General features: G+C 35.4%; 1 protein-coding gene across 2 annotated transcripts in view; it reads right to left on the bottom strand.

Moving 5' to 3' along the window:
* The window catches only part of LOC115234522 (RNA binding protein fox-1 homolog 2), a 262,018-nt gene that overhangs the window by 159,193 nt on the left and 85,757 nt on the right, over window positions 1-17,068 (bottom strand). For both annotated transcript variants that reach the window (XM_029805663.1, XM_029805664.1), the window contains one exon: window positions 8,179-8,221. The gene's annotated coding sequence lies outside the window, so the exon portion shown is untranslated. The remainder of the gene's footprint in view (window positions 1-8,178; window positions 8,222-17,068) is intronic.

Below are 17,068 nucleotides of genomic sequence, written 5' to 3'. Positions count from 1 at the left end.
ATCGGCATTTATATATACATGTGTAGCTATGAATGTAGAAATCCAGATTCTTTGATAAATGTGGAGTTTCCAAATATCATTTTCAATAGAAAAAAATATAGTTTCTGTCATCTACCTATAAGTTTAAAAAATAGCTTCTAGATCAATTTTTCCCCAAGAGATAATACACATAATTATGCGTGCGTGCACACACGCTTTGCAACATTTAAAAAATTCTTTTCCCGAAATATTTATACAATTATTTTAGTCAGAATCAACCTGACATCTCTCTCTCGGACCTCGTTCTCTCTCAATTTCAGTCGATAACGCGGTCGCATTTTAGCCATGTATCATCATCTCGTAAACGCACAGCATTACAACAAATGCTCGTTCCACTGTGTGATTTCCATTTATTAGCATTCACAGTTTCCACGCGACTGAATATTCTCGAACAAATAAACGACCGCGTTGTTTCCAAAGGACTGCGATTTCCAGACCGGTTATCACGCTACATATATAATTGCTCCCCGTCCAACAATAAATTTCAATAAAGTCAATGTGTCGTCGGATCAGAGTTGACGTTATATGAGAATATCTGTTTTTGTTCATATCAATTATTTTGCAATTAATTGTATGATATGCGTTTCATCAGAACAGAGTCATCGGCAAACACGACGAAAGAGAGTATATACTGCATGTGCGATAGTCAAAGGGATACACAGGGAGCTGCGTTATCGAGATAGCATTTACCGACAAAGCTAGTATACATCGATCGAGTCGCGTGGCGTTTTCGAAATGAACGCCGGATGGCGTCGAGTGTCTATTAACTCGGCCCCTGTTGCTTTATAAAAAAAATTAGAATCGGAAATGAATTCTCCAAGCAAAAAGAATGATTGATATCGCACACAATTATTTTCAAATACACAGATAAAGACTATTTTGCGAGCTAACTTTGAACTCATCTGCGATAATAGATTAATATAACCAAAATTAAATAAAATTTTATTCCTTTTAAATTAGAACAATCAATTTCAATAAAATATCAAATTCGTATCCGATTTAATTTAATATCAAAAATAATCAATCAAATGTCGTATAAATACTTAATATGCATCCTCCGTTCTCCATTTTTCCCAAAATAATTCCAGATAACAATTAAGTTACAAAATTATGATACAAGATTAATTATCCAATAAATTTTTTATTACAGGTTAAAGACTCATTACTAATGTGTTCCATACCATCGATTTGCACACATTTATTCCATATGATATTTATTATCGCAAAATATCATATATTTACTTTGAATAAGATGTGAGACGAATTCTAGTATTGTACATCATTTAAATAACAAGTGTTTCGAGATCAGACGGATCATTTGGTTCGAATTCATAAAATTTTCTCATCTCATTCAAAACAAATAGCTTATACGAAAAATACGCATCAATGTGCTTCAAAAGATTGGTACAAGATCGATCATTAAAGCCTTTTCGGAACGAGCTATCGCTCGCCATAATTTTACGGTCGTATGCGATTCTGTATTTTATATAAAGTTCGCATAAGGTTTATTTTCGCGCAAACATCACGCTCCGAGTCGCGAGGGCAAAAAAGTACGGCGTTGCAAAAACGCGATAAAAAGCAATTTATGCCGCACATACCCAAATCTCTTGATTCAATTGCTCCCACTCATGATTCAGCTCATAACTGATCCTGATATTACGCAGACAGATGATCCTAGACATCTCAAAATCGAGTAATTTTCGGCCCGATGGGCCAAGACGATGTCGCGCTCTCCGCATCCTCGCGAACTATTAAAAAAACTTTCGAAATGATTTTTCGCGCGAGTTCGAAACGACGCGTCTGATGGCGCCATCTGATAGTACCGTTTGGTAACCGCGAGAGAAACTAGCAAAGCGTGATCGGTATTACAGAGCGACCGCCAGATGACTCGGGGCGATGTTTTTCACACCTTTTGAATCGCAATGAAAAATATCATTATACGGCGAGATTATTGAGTATTAAATTAAAGTGATGAATAAATATTTAAAATAAATTAAAGAAAAAGATAGAATTATCGTTAATTAAACAAGCGATGAAAAATATGCTCCATTATTGATTAAAACTTTTATTTTAAGAACACGGCTAGAAAAAGAACGTAGTTATTACAAGCATCATCTATTAATAAATATGTTATATAGTTCACAGTTAAATATAAATTATTGATCTTTGCATCGAGTATATTTTTTGCATCTTCTCTTCTTCTTCCCGCTCAGTGTTGTTCTCAGGGACGCTTTCTCTTAAGATACGTGTCAAATTTATAAGAAAAAGGGTACTGTTAAGCCCTCTGCTCAGATAATGTTAAGAATAATCTAAAATGTTCTACAAATTAATGAATCACAAATAAATAATAAAAAATTAATAAAAGACGATTATAATTAGCTTAAAAAATTTCTGGCATTAAACATATTATTGTAAGTAATGTACGTACACAAATATGTACTACATATGCCGTCGCTGGATTTCTCAACCAATGCGCTGCGCATGCGCGAGAAAGCGTCCCCGAGAACAACACTGTTCCCGCTTAATTTATACGAATTATGAAAAACAGGCTCCGTTTTACTTGAGTGTAAACCGACATAGACAACGAAGAGGGAAGAAAAAATCTGAATAAATGTTCATTCTCTTATATTTGTACATGCAGTGTAACACAATATACCGTAATTACATTTCCGATAAAACTCTGTTAATACCATCACCGAGCTCTGTAATTACTTTCTTAATTATGCTTAACCAGTACACCTTTATATTTTCAATAGCGTATCTCTGTAGTGTACGAAACGTCCGTTCTATTTACCGATTTTGCGCCCCAAACCCTCATGTAACGCGATATCGTAACGAGACAAGCTTTGTAGTACTTAAAGCACAGGATGCTCAATAAATCGTGATAATCGAAAAATCTGAATATTTATATTATCTCGAGTTTTATATAAAGATAATAAAAATTATTACTTCTATCAACTCATGTATCTTTTATTTATGGCAAAAATCAGATATCTCAACTTTAAGTAGACTTCCTTAAAAATTTCGATACAAAATTGGAAATTCGTTTACTGCAAAGTTTATTAAAACCCACAGTTTGTATCGTCATATTCGCATCGTCAATTCAGTCTTCAATAAACAGTGCGAAAAATCGAGCGGTTCGCCGCTCTTTAGCCAATAATAACGAGGACCGTTCTCCACTATCCATCAGTTATTAATTCAACCGGTTGTGTACCAGAAAAGCAAATACTTTTAAATTATTCATAATCCCCACAGCAGTCGTGAAAAGCGTAATGGATCTCGGTGAATAAAAGCTCTTACGGTCCCGTTGATTCTTCATCGGAACACATCGGGGAACACCTGCGAGTGCTTGCTGCAAATTAAAATCATGCGAGAGAGGACCGGAATCATTGCCGACGCGTAAATGCAACCTCGGAATTTCTCCATTACGGAGATTTCCGGAATCCGTAACATACGACAGACGTGTTCCCGTATGCAATTATGCGTTCTATTTCCGAACCAAATGCTACGTGTTTATATTCGATTAACGATTTTAAAAATCGTGATTATTATTGTATGTGTATGTGTGTGTATATATAGTATTCAGATTCATATATTTTAAGGATAAATAATCTAAATTATTTATAAAATATATACTTGCTTTTGTGTTTAGCTACCATAAAAGAAAGGTATTGGTACGTTTAAACAATTTAAAACCATTGTAATATTCCTGAAAATGCAGCTTATTTCTTCGGGATAACGTTACATTCAATTAATAAGTACATTAATTATTGTCGCATATAACTGACGTACGTAATGCGACGCCCACGATATTCGTACATATCGCTTTGTGCGAAAATTTCAATTTTCGTTTATGAAAAGGAAGCCGCTTCACGACGCACCGACGACAAATATAGAATAGAGAGACGACGTTCCTGTGCGCGTTTCCTGTAACTGACATTCCGTCTCCTTCGCCAAAGGGCTAATTTGCAAGGCAAGAAATTTCATTAACGTGAGCGCAAAGGCGGTAACTGCAAGCCTAATATTATGTAATATGGTTCTCTTTAATCGCCTGTTTAATTTAGTGTACAACATTTAATTACTTGTTTGCTGTACCCATAAAAGGCTTTCGCTATATCTCAAAATTTTTCGAGATTTTCTACCTACCGTTCCGGTTGATGTAATCCTCGAAATGGACACGCGGAATAATACAACTCTGTTCTCCAGATAATACGTTTCACCTTCGAGTGATTGTACATACATTCACGATCCGTTTTTGAGGTTTCATTGTGTACGTATAATTTACATTGATGATACCGTTATGTAATAAATTCTATGAGGATTGATTCATGTTCATAATTAACGTAACGCATCGCAGCTTTGTACAGGCGACATAATCACGTAATGATACGAATGGAATCCTAATTATAGCGATATCAAATGAGCGAACGTACGAGAAACGGGTTAATGCATGAAAAAGTATTTTATTCACGAAACAGCGATGTTTCATTTTAATTATTCTCGATGCAACTGTTTATCCCGGAATTAAGTTAAACACATAATTCGTAATCATAAAATATTTTTATTGTAAAAAAAAATTCCCACGCTATTTGAAAAATGTATTTGCTCAAGCATATATTTTTCGTTTTTATTCTCTATTCTTTTTCCGCTCGATATTCGTATACATCTCTGCAAGAGATTATTAAAATAATTTACCGTTAAAAGGAAAATTTTCCCCTGTAAGATTATTAAAACATTTCCGGTTGATGCAATCCCTTCCGCATTTCCGGGATGCGCATGTGGGGATTTTCGTCGAGCACTTTGCGCTTTCCCGTGACTGGCTTTTCACGCGACTTGTCCTCTTTTCTCACACACAGATACATATGCGCGCACACATGTACTTCACTCTGTATCTTTTTTCTTCTTGCTATCTCTCTCTTTCTCTCTTTCTCTTACGTTCGCGAGAATACCCCGGATATCCTCAATTCTAATTCAATCGCACGATTTTCTCCCAGGAAATCTCTCCCTTCGAAATGGCTTTGCCCAATATCCCCTCCTCACCTCACGATCTCGCGAATCTCTCTCTCGTACTTGCCATCTCGTGCCGCGGGTGCGTTTTCAATTCCGACCTCAGGGCTGTATTCGTCGGACCTGCTGCTGGGCGATAAGATTTAGGACGTCTCGACGAGAAAGGAAACGGACTGGGGAAGGGAGAGGGGGCTGTGGAGTTGGGTTCCCTCTGGTTTCGCAGAAATTTAGGAATTCATATAAAACGAGATTATAAAAGAGTTGAGTAAAAGCACAAACTTAATGCAACACGGTCGCGGGAGCTGCCGGAAACGCAGAATTTATTTTTCAACCTCGCCCGCACGCAATTATACTTCCTTACTACAAAAACTTCTGCTTTTATTGCAACGTTGTCACCTGCTATAATGTGCCCCTATTTCGTAAATTATAAGAGATTCTCGTAATATTTCCAAAATATAATAATATTTCGTACTATTAGAATTGTGAATATAACTAATAATTAATCGAATTTATATATTACACTAGCTGTGAAACACAAAAGTCGTTTATGAGTAATGTAGCATGTTTCTCTCATAAAAAGATGTCACCTTTTTTAATCCTATTCGCACTAAAAATCGCGAGAATCCAGCAGGATCTGCGTCTCATCTGCGAGAAGTACTCACGTTTGCGCTGCCACGTAGCTTTAAAAGTTATTTCTGTGAGTGCCTACTCCGTATGCTTCCTATGTCTACAGCACGAGATTCGCAGAATTTTTCACAAATCTCTCTTCACAATAATTCTGCATCCCGTATATTCGCATTAATAAAAATGTTATTTTAATAATAATAGAAATAATATAAATAAGTTTTTCATTATTTTTAATAAAAAAGAATTTTTTCCCAAATTAAATAAAAATTTAGAAAATATGTAAATTTTTACTTAATAAATATATTTCTATTTCGTGCAAGAGATTTTTATACCGCTTTAGAACGGAAGTCATATACATAATTAGTGTCAACCCTTTTATACTCAAACAAAGAGAAGAAGCCATTCGCCATGTAATATTGCTAACTTTTAACGTTCCTTTCTTTATTTTGCGAAGTTTGTACTATGCGTCCGCTAAATAGAAGTACGTAAAACTGAAACAACTTCAACAAGACAGTTCGCTCGACGAAAAGCTTTATTTCGAAATGCTCGCTTAATTTCCGACCTCAAATTCAACATAAAACGAAAAAATTAAATTTCTTTTATACAAAAAGTATCATCTAATTATAAATTCTTTATGATAAAAGCGGAAAAAATACGTAAAAAAACGTCCATCACTTTTTTTCATAAATTTTCGTTCCTTATATCTCGCCGCGTTTAATTCGACGATTTCAATGTGTGTTAATCAATATTTAATCTCCCTAATGCAAATCATAATTAATTATGTACGGGGGATTTTTACGGAGATTATATATTAAATTTATACACCCTATTAAGAGAGATTATAAAATGACGTAAAGTAATAATACATTGTTGTAAAAATGAAAATAGTACGGTGTAGCATAGAACTAATTCCATTTAATCGAATAAATATTTATGCAGTAAGTACTTGCTTTTTTCGTGCAATTTTGCGTTCGACTTGCACTTTGAAAAATTTTGTTTTTCCCCGCTCCGTCATAGAAAGAAAAATCGTCAACTCTTAGTGTATTTCAACGCGCGCGCTGCTCACGTGTTACTGTCAGGTTTAAGGTCAAGCAAAGAACGCCATTTTCCGACAGTGGTCCTGCGACGGACATAAGAGGATTAAGCCAGTTTTCTTCCCACCGGATTTGGCGTACCGTACCAGCTGCTTCCGCGTCGGTCACTTTCCGTTTGTTCCTTTTATGATCGTTAAAACAATTATTGCCCAAATGTTCATTCATTGAGACTTTAGATACGCGATTTGTCATTAATTTTAAAATAGAAAATTAAATTTCAGAAAATCGATAGGGCGCATTAACAGTTTTTGTTCAATGCTTAAATTTGTGTTCATATATAAAAGCATTATACCAAATATTTTTTAAATAAAAAATATTTTTGCTGCATGATATTATTCGGGTAACTGCTATGTACATATATATCAAACAATGTTTTTCCTGTATCGAGACATTTTCACAATAGAAAAATAACCTTTTGTTCAGCTTACTTTTAACAATATAAATCCGATATTATTCCCAAATAGTTATTTTTTTTATATATAAAAACATAAAGCTTTTTATTATATGTACATAATGCGTGTCTTAGATAATAATTTAGACAATAATCAATAATTTTGGGATTATAAAATATCGAAAATGGAAGAGTTCTCGAGTTGCTCTAATTAACGTTAATTGCTATAAAAGCTAATGACGAATATATTTTTCAAATGGTAAATCTTTCATTATCCATTTACACATAAGAATTTGCGTTAAATCTCAGACTTTAGTCCTGCGGCACGTTCGCGACCTAATTAAATATTTATAGGCTATATATCCTTTCGATTTTTTATACGTGTTCAATCTTACAGTCCACCGCATTAGATCGACCGTTCTTATTTCACTCTAAACATGAAGGATAAAACCAAATTAAAGTTGACGGTCCACGGAAAAATCAATATACAAACTCTGTAATGAGAAAACGTTCTCTAAACTCATCTCAGGATCAAGCCAGATTAAACGCGCAAGAGATTAAAAATTATACTCGAGTACTCTCTAGATTACGATGATACTGAGAAGAAATCATTTTGCATCCTCTATATTATCTTTTTAAAAATCATAAATCATTATGAACAGAACAGCGTTCATATTACATACAGCATTACATATGTAATACTAAATTGCATTAATTTCTGAGTTTCGCATGAGTTTTTTAATAGTTTCATAATAGAAATTTATATCCAAGAATTTTAATAATTTTAAAATTGTATGCGCTACGTATAAAATAAACATTACTATCTATAATAAATATTGTCACGAAAACTATTTTTCATATATTTGCGCAGAGCAAAATTAATATTTGATTCAAAATATATTAAATTATAAGTTTTAATATAATATCTGTGTTCAATATTATATCTTAATTTCTAGCGTATTCTATGATAATAATCTTGATCATAAAATAATATTTTATAAAAAATCATTGGCTACTTACAATATGTGCTATTTGGTGGGGCGTTTTGGCGCGATAGTTTGACCTACAACACAAAAAAGAACTTAAATGTAGTTTCTATTATATGAATAAAATGATTTAAAAAGAGTTCACTGTTTATTGATTGAATTTTGTCTTTATATGAGCATTTATAAATGTTTAATTAGACGATCATAAATTTTAAAAGAAAACTGTTTTTCGTGTGATAAAATAATCGCAATGTATAAAACGAGAAGAAACGACAAAATGTACTTCAAATTCACTTTAGATATTGTATTACGCATTCTTGAAGCATGAGATTCATTTTAATTTGCATAACTGAGACGTCCGACTTCATACCAGCTTCCGGAATAATAGCGCCGCACGCCAATTTCTCGCGCGGAGAATTTAGATTAAATTCGGAGAACGCGTGAACGCGCGGGCCTCGCTTATAACTTCATCCAACTCGAGTTAGCATCATTGGCAAGAGAAAGATACATGTCGCATCTTTCTGACAGTTGATCGATTGACCGGGCAGATGAAAGACTTTTGCCGCATTCACCTGCGACATTCAATAAAGCGCGTTCAAAAGCCCGACGAGAGCCGAGGGATTTCGCAAGGCAAATCTGCAAGAGAGTACAGTCTAAAATGGAAATCGCGAATACGCGGATTGACTCGGAAATTGCTGCGTAAGAATTTTCATTGCACTTTCCAGCGTTCTCTTTCGTTATCACCTCGTCTCGTTCCACATTCGCATTCTCCCGCGAAACCGCGAGAGAAAGTAATTAAAGTCCTGCTTTTATCCGCCGTGCCTCGACGTGCCACGTGAGAATGCAGTTTTCGTAGCAGTTGCGAATCGAGGCGAAATGCAGTTAGAGAGCAGTGACGTACGTACATACGTGCCGCGCGATTTTCCGCGAGACCGTTCGGTCGCGTTTGCGCGAGTTAATTACGGCCCTCTCTTCCCCTTCTCCCCCCATCACTGGATATAGCGCCGCAACGAAAATAACCGAGGGGCGGTTTTCGCCGGACGGAAAATGTTGCGGCTTGCGTTTACCTTAATGCAACATGCGCGCACGGGAATCAAGATTATTATTTTCTAAACACGCACTGCCGCAGTATATACGAGTAGAATGTCCACCCGCGCCGAATATTTGCCGTATTGAATAGGTAAATGCTACCTCTGCGCGTTTTCGCTCTCGACTACGACGTTGTTGACTCCGCGAGCTTACACAACAATAATTATATTTCGTATGACGCATTCTGTACGGCAGAATAGAGAGGTGGGAATTACATTATCTATGTTACGGATCTTTTAATGTCGCCCATTTGACACGTGTATAAGATTTTTTTGGCGATAATAGATTAAAAATTATAGCTACTACACTTGTCTATATCAGAAAAATACGCTCTTACAATAATAATAATAATAATAATCTTTATTGAGCAAGTTGGTACATTATATTGTGAACGATAATAGAAAAGGAACAAAAAAACGCAGATTGCATCAAAAAGTGGGGTGACAGCTGTCATCTGATGACAGCTGTCAGCTGATATGATGCTCAACCCGTACATATGTGTGTAAATAAAGTAAGTGAACTAGAAAAACATAAGTAAGTATAAAAGATTTTACTTGATACAAGGTAATTATAAGAGTAATTAATATTGAAATTAATTAAATTCATGCGTGTTTTTTTTTTCGCCCCCGCAAGATTTCTTCGCGCGCTCGATTATGAAATTTGCGCGAGTTCTGTAATTGGACCTAAGTCAATAGACGAAAGAACTGCAAACGGGGAGAGAGATCAATCAATCGTCCGACGTTAAACGGATAGCGCCATAAATTCCATCTCTCGAATTTCGGGGGTTACGTGTGCGCAATCGGGTGCAACTGCAGGCGGAACTGCAACTGCAAACCTACTGTAATTGGAAGGGCCGTGGGGTGTTGGGCGCGTACTATATGTACATATATATGGAAGTTATCGCGTATGAGGGGGACCGCGTGATCGAAATCGAAAACCTCGGGGCGCGCTTCCGAATTAGGCGCGTCGACATGAACGCTCTAATCGAATTCCCGCATACACCGCGCGCGTATTCGCACTTACAGCTGCGTTAGAAACTTTTAATCATCGCGTAAATTGGCTCTCATAAATCGAGAAACGCTTTTGCCGTAAATCGTAGATAATTCCGATATTTCTCTTCCCACGCAAATGCAACGATTATGCGCTATACGACAAAACTGTAATAATAATACCTAATTAGCAATTATATCTATAAATACAATTCTATATTAGCGCGTAATATATATTGTAATTCGAAAGATCTTTATCAATCTCAAATTGCATGAGTTACGTCATTTTATGATTAAATTACCGAGTATAAAATGTATATAATTATAAATTGTACGGTTAATTTGAGTTCTACATTTATTTGTAAGCAATTGCAAAATTAGAATTAATATGTGCAAAATTATCTGTCGCGATTGTTTTAACAATATGGATTGCACATATAAACATAATATGAAATAGTAATAATATAATTCAACAATTGTGTAATAATGCGTTTGCCGAAAATAAGAAACATAATTGCATAATTAAAATAATTTACTTTGCCATAATTCTTAAATATATTAATGGTTAAAATTAACCTTTATAATAAAGCCAAAAATTTCAACCATTTACGAATAAAAATATCGAAAGCTGCGATGTGACTTAAATGTTATGTAATTAACATAACATTAATTTTATAAATATCATTTACATTATTCATAATTAATGCATAAATCTATTTTAACATAATATGTGTGTAATTTGCGTATAAAAGTCGAAAATTAATATAAACCCAAAGCAATTTATTTCGCTTAATCTCGATATGTCATACTTTATTCCGTTGAAATTCTCATTTATAGCAAAACAAAATTATAGCGAAGCAAAAGTACAGATTAAAAACATTGATACTCTGTAAATAAATTAAATATATTGTAAAAAAAATGAAATATATCTATGGCAAGTTTATCGTTTTCTCGAAAGGAAAAGAAAACTTTCGATTTAAGGAACTTTTGTTTATCCAATCGCGTTATGTGTGATTTTTGCTAACGACTTTACGGTGAGTTCGCAGATTTCATTTCCGAGTGTGCCGTAATCCTAAAAACTTTTCAAATTAAATTTCTAAATTACGCTTGATCTAGTGAAGAGCTCTCTCTCTCTCTTTCTCTTCGGCCTCGCTTAACTTCATTCCTTTATTTTTCAAACAGGCGAGAAAGTCCTGAGAGTTTGACGAGCATTTACCGAGTTTCGTTCGGGAATTCTCCGCCCAACTTCCGGAAGTTTTGGTCGAGAGTCCCATGGCGGAAATAATGAATCGCTTCGCACTATGATAATAAATGCGGCCTTGATAAATCGCAACATCTGCCATTAAATTTGTAGTAGGATATAATGAAAATGTGTGTGTACGTGCTCAAACTAAAGCCTTTCGTCTTGCCCGTTATCAGGATTAATAAACTCAATTAAAGAATCATAAATAAAAGAAATATTCTTTGCAATTTCATCATAACTTCAACCAGGAATCGCCAAAACTTTTTAACGTGATAAATAAACTATGAATGTATGTTTTTTCTTTCTTTCCAAGAAACACTCGTAGATGGTACATATAATACTATGGCGCTTTACAAACCTTCTTTCAACTACAAATTTTTTTATAGATGAAAATTTAATAAATTGTTACATTTCTTTGCAATTTTTTTATTCAATATTAAAAATAATTCTGAAATTGAAATCTCTTACTAAAGCATACTCCACTTGAAATCAAATAAATCATAAAAATATATTGACCATATAGTAATTTTAGCATTATTAATTTGTTAATAAACATTCTTAAAATTCATATATGTTGAAAGATACGAAAAAATTTAACCATACTTTTAGGAAAATTGTCAGAGAAATTACGCGTTACAGTAATTTCTTCGACACTTTGAAATTTTACGATCACCGATGATATTGTGTCAAAGCTGCAGCGTTAAACAAACTCGCAAAGGTTTAATGTATCAGTCCAGAAAACTGAGCGGGCTAACAATGTCACGAGAACGGCTGAAAAATTTAAATAAGAAGAGGAGTAAAACCGGAAGGTACGCTGGTAGCGGTGGGTTGGGCAAGGCGATGGTGGTTAGAGAAAAGATAAAAAAAAAGTCAAATGAAAAGCGCTGGCCGAATCGAGGTCAGTCGAATAATAAATCATTCGCCGAAGTCCTTTTCAGGCTAGAGCACCATAAACCCTCTCGTATTTTTTTTTTTTTTTTTTCCAGAACGAACATATAAAAACGCCCATCTTACTTGCAAAACATGTTTGCCAAAAAGGAAAAAGGATAGAAGTAAAGACATATAAATCGAAACAATATATATATATTATATAATTTTATTCTCCAAAAAATAATTTTACTATAATCTGATCTATTTATAGAAAAATGCGTGCGTTATATCGACAATTTTCTGGCGGAAATGTATTTTTATATACATCTTGTTCGATTTATATAAATTGACTCGCGCTTAAAGCACTTGCCATTTTCTTGTTGAGTCTCCCAATTTTAGTTTAATGCATATGTTATCTTTCTTACATTCTCGGCAATCAATTACTCAGTCTAGTGCAGTAGTAACTACATATTGCGATACAGCAGCTGTCTTAGAATTCCGCACACGTGCCCAATATTTCCACCAGCATCACGTTTCCGTCGTATTTTTCTGTATCACTTACGAGGTGCCTTTCATCTTATCGAATTCTCAGTGCTTCTAGAAAAAGCGGGTTGTAATATCGATAATAAAATACAAAACTAATAATATCCGCGACGGGTCCACGCGACAAAATTGCGTTATATACAACTAGCCACGTGTACAAATACTCGCCTATAAAATCGTATAGACGTGTACCATATTCCCGTGTAATATGTGTCCGCTGTTATGCGTGTTGCAGAAAAATAGAAAAAAAGCCGTAAATCTAGAATCGATAATATGTACCCGGTACTCGTGCAATATAAATTTCTAAGGGGTTCGTGTTATTTTTTCATTCAAAATGTAAATGTGTTTTACGTAACAACATTTTTCTCAATATAATTCTCCGTGTAATCAATTTATTCTAAGTTGATACAATTTGTTATAAATAAATATAAACACCAGAATATCTCAGCAATTTTGCACAATATCTCTGTATTATTAATAAAATAAAACTCACTATATACTCTGTATTTTAATAAGAAAATAGAAAGACAATTACAGAGATTATTTAATCGATATTTTGATAATAATTCTGAATTTTTAATAATTAAAGAAACAAAAGATTTACCATCCATGCAACTGCAAAAAACTAGACAGACAATAAAACTTGAAATCCGTAATAATTGCCATAATAGTATAGCTCACTGAACAACGATAAAAAGTTATGTCCTTGAGATGCGCGCGGATAACCGTGTACGTGGTAATGGATACGTGAACTGCGAGTTGTTCCGGATAATAGTATCACGGCTAAGCCTCGCAAAACGATAATAGGTTCGACAAGGAAGATAATGTCCTGTCACTACAAGCAAGAAGGAAATATCGAAGTATCTATCCCGATCGCTTTAGTCGATATATATTCACGCTACTATATTTTTATCTGATTTAAATCTACAATTGAAATCCAAACAAAAGTTTGGTTGACAATTTATTATTAAATGTGTAAAAAAATTGCATATAAAATAAAATTTTCAGAAAACTAGACTCTTTTATACAGAAAAATGGAAAATGTTTTGATAGAAATCAAACTATGTTAATTTATATAGCATTCCGTAAAAAAAAAAAATTTATAAAATTTTAGAAGTTTTTTTTATACTTTTAAAACAACATTTTTAACGAAAAAATGGCGAACTTTTGAAATTACGCCCTTTTAAAATTGATTATAAACTAAAAATTGCAGATATTTGCCGTCCTATATGTACAATGATCAACAAAACCAATAAAAAAAAAAAATAGTGCATTTTTTATAACACATTTCAAAATTTTCTCATATGGAAAAGATGCGTAAGCTACGTATGCTAAAAGCATAGATTTTATGTCGTAAAATAAGTGGAACGAATATCGGATAAAATATGAGCATAGACGGAAAACGATAATGCAATCTCACTATATCAATTTTAAAAGACAGACAAGCACACGACAAACAAGCATTCTCTCTGTCATGTTCAAATATTGAAGGAATTAAGAGAAGAACAATAAATGCTAGCAGCGTATTCGCGAATGTATCATCGTTTAAGTGTCAACGAAACGAAACAAATAACATAAAAGTACTTTATCCAAATGGGAAACAAAAAAAAAAGAAAAAGCATCGTCAATGAATTACGGCGTGATTTAAATATACGTATATATTTTATACAAGTTTAAATAACTATTGTGTGCATTCACTCTATCGATAAAATATAATACAAGAAAATCTTCCATCTTCTATTGTTATTTTGCGAGCAACTCTCTTTTAAAGGATCGACTTAAGATATTCCATAAAAAATTATTTCTTTTTTTCTATGCCTTAAAACTCGCTGTTTCAAGAGCTTTCGCGAGAGTGAGACGGTCGATTTCCGAGGCACTCGTCATCGCGAATTATTTACTTACAATTAGCGCGAGCCTTTCCTTATTTAAACGTTACTTTCGTTTTAAATGGAAGTTGAACAAATTGAGACAGAGACAGAGACAGAGAGAGAGAGAGAGACAGAGACAGAGACAGAGACAGAGAGAGAGAGAGAGACAGAGACAGAGACAGAGACAGAGAGAGAGAGAGAGACAGAGACAGAGACAGAGACAGAGAGAGAGAGAGAGACAGAGACAGAGACAGAGACAGAGAGAGAGAGAGAGACAGAGACAGAGAGAGAGACAGAGACAGAGAGAGAGACAGAGACAGAGACAGAGACAGAGAGAGAGACAGAGACAGAGAGAGAGAGAGAGACAGAGAGAGAGACAGAGACAGAGACACAGAGAGAGACAGAGACAGAGACAGAGACAGAGACAGAGAGAGAGACAGAGACAGAGACAGAGACAGAGACAGAGAGAGAGACAGAGACAGAGACAGAGACAGAGACAGAGACAGAGACAGAGACAGAGACAGAGACAGAGACAGAGACAGAGACAGAGACAGAGACAGAGACAGAGACAGAGACAGAGACAGAGACAGAGACAGAGACAGAGACAGAGACAGAGACAGAGACAGAGACAGAGACAGAGACAGAGACAGAGACAGAGACAGAGACAGAGACAGAGACAGAGACAGAGACAGAGACAGAGACAGAGACAGAGACAGAGACAGAGACAGAGACAGAGACAGAGACAGAGACAGAGACAGAGACAGAGACAGAGACAGAGACAGAGACAGAGACAGAGACAGAGACAGAGACAGAGACAGAGACAGAGACAGAGACAGAGACAGAGACAGAGACAGAGACAGAGACAGAGACAGAGACAGAGACAGAGACAGAGACAGAGACAGAGACAGAGACAGAGACAGAGACAGAGACAGAGACAGAGACAGAGACAGAGACAGAGACAGAGACAGAGACAGAGACAGACACGACGCTAACACGCGAGGCGTCGCGTCGCGTCGCCTCGCTGGAAAACGAGCTGATCGACGCGATATCATGGGAGAAAAAGTCCGCTCGCGTGATAAACGAGCGTCGAGAAAGGATCTTATTACAGCGGCATACGATCGACGCGGTTGCCGATCCTTAGGAATTGGGTCTCCCCTTTAGTTCTGTTTGCGTCACAACCTCTCGTTGCCGCTTTCTATCGCGATTTTACCTGCCCGAGCTCGCTGCAGATTTTGCATTTTTGCGGGATTCCAATTTCCTTTCTCCGTGCACATCGCGACGAAAACTACCGTGTGTATTTGCGCGTTTCGTTCCATTTCTGCATCCTTCCAAGCGGGATTTTCACGCACACGGAGTAGCGTAAATATTTGTCGCGCTGCGTATCTACTCTCATCTCAGTGGTTGACAAAAGGACCGACGTGCGCGGAATATTAAAAATTATTTTGCGAGCAACTCTCTTTTAAAGGATCGACTTAAGATATTCCATAAAGAATTATTTCTTTTTTCTATGCCTTAAAACTCGCTGTTTCAAGAGCTTTTGCGAGAGTGAGACGGTCGATTTCCGAGGCACTCGTTATCGCGAATTATTTACTTACAATTAGCGCGAGCCTTTCCTTATTTAAACGTTACTTTCGTTTTAAATGGAAGTTGAACAAATTGCGCAGAACAGCCAAATATAGAAATCATAAAACGCTAAAACGAATTACCTATATCACTGCACCTGCACATGACTGATTTGACGAGAGAGAGAGAGAGAGAGAGAGACAGAGACAGAGAGAGAGAGAATACCGCTACAATATAATCAAATCAATTATAATGCAATAATGAAATGTTCGCACGAAAGACTGATTTGTCAATTGAAAACTTAAACTCAAAATATGTTTTCTACTTTTTTATATCAATTATAAATGTCTGTTCATAATCAAATATTATTCATTCAAATCTAACCTCTGTACATTTCATGTGTATTAAGACCAAATTAAATGCGATGAGCGTTTATGTCTCACTGAAAAAAAAAACTATGCAAATTTCCAGAACGACGTAAGTTACTTATACATGAAACCATGATTATGATTCGATTTTAATTACTATAATAATTAATTGCAAATAAGTTGCAATGCACGAGCGAATTTTATCACGATCGAATCGAGTCGAAAGTTAAAGTTTTGTTGCCCACGCCCTGATACACTTCGCATTGTTCGCACATCGTGGCGGAGAGGATGGGATGCCCGCGCCATAAATTACCGGAGGTCTCGTGTCGTCGACTTTTATTTAGCGTGACATTCCCTCAAGTCAGGATTGCCGATCGTGTAATCTACACGA

The sequence above is a fragment of the Formica exsecta genome, unplaced genomic scaffold, assembly GCF_003651465.1.
Source record: "Formica exsecta isolate Colony F162 unplaced genomic scaffold, ASM365146v1 scaffold2, whole genome shotgun sequence".
NCBI lineage: Eukaryota > Metazoa > Arthropoda > Insecta > Hymenoptera > Formicidae > Formica > Formica exsecta.
This window is presented reverse-complemented; position numbering and strand designations above follow the sequence as displayed.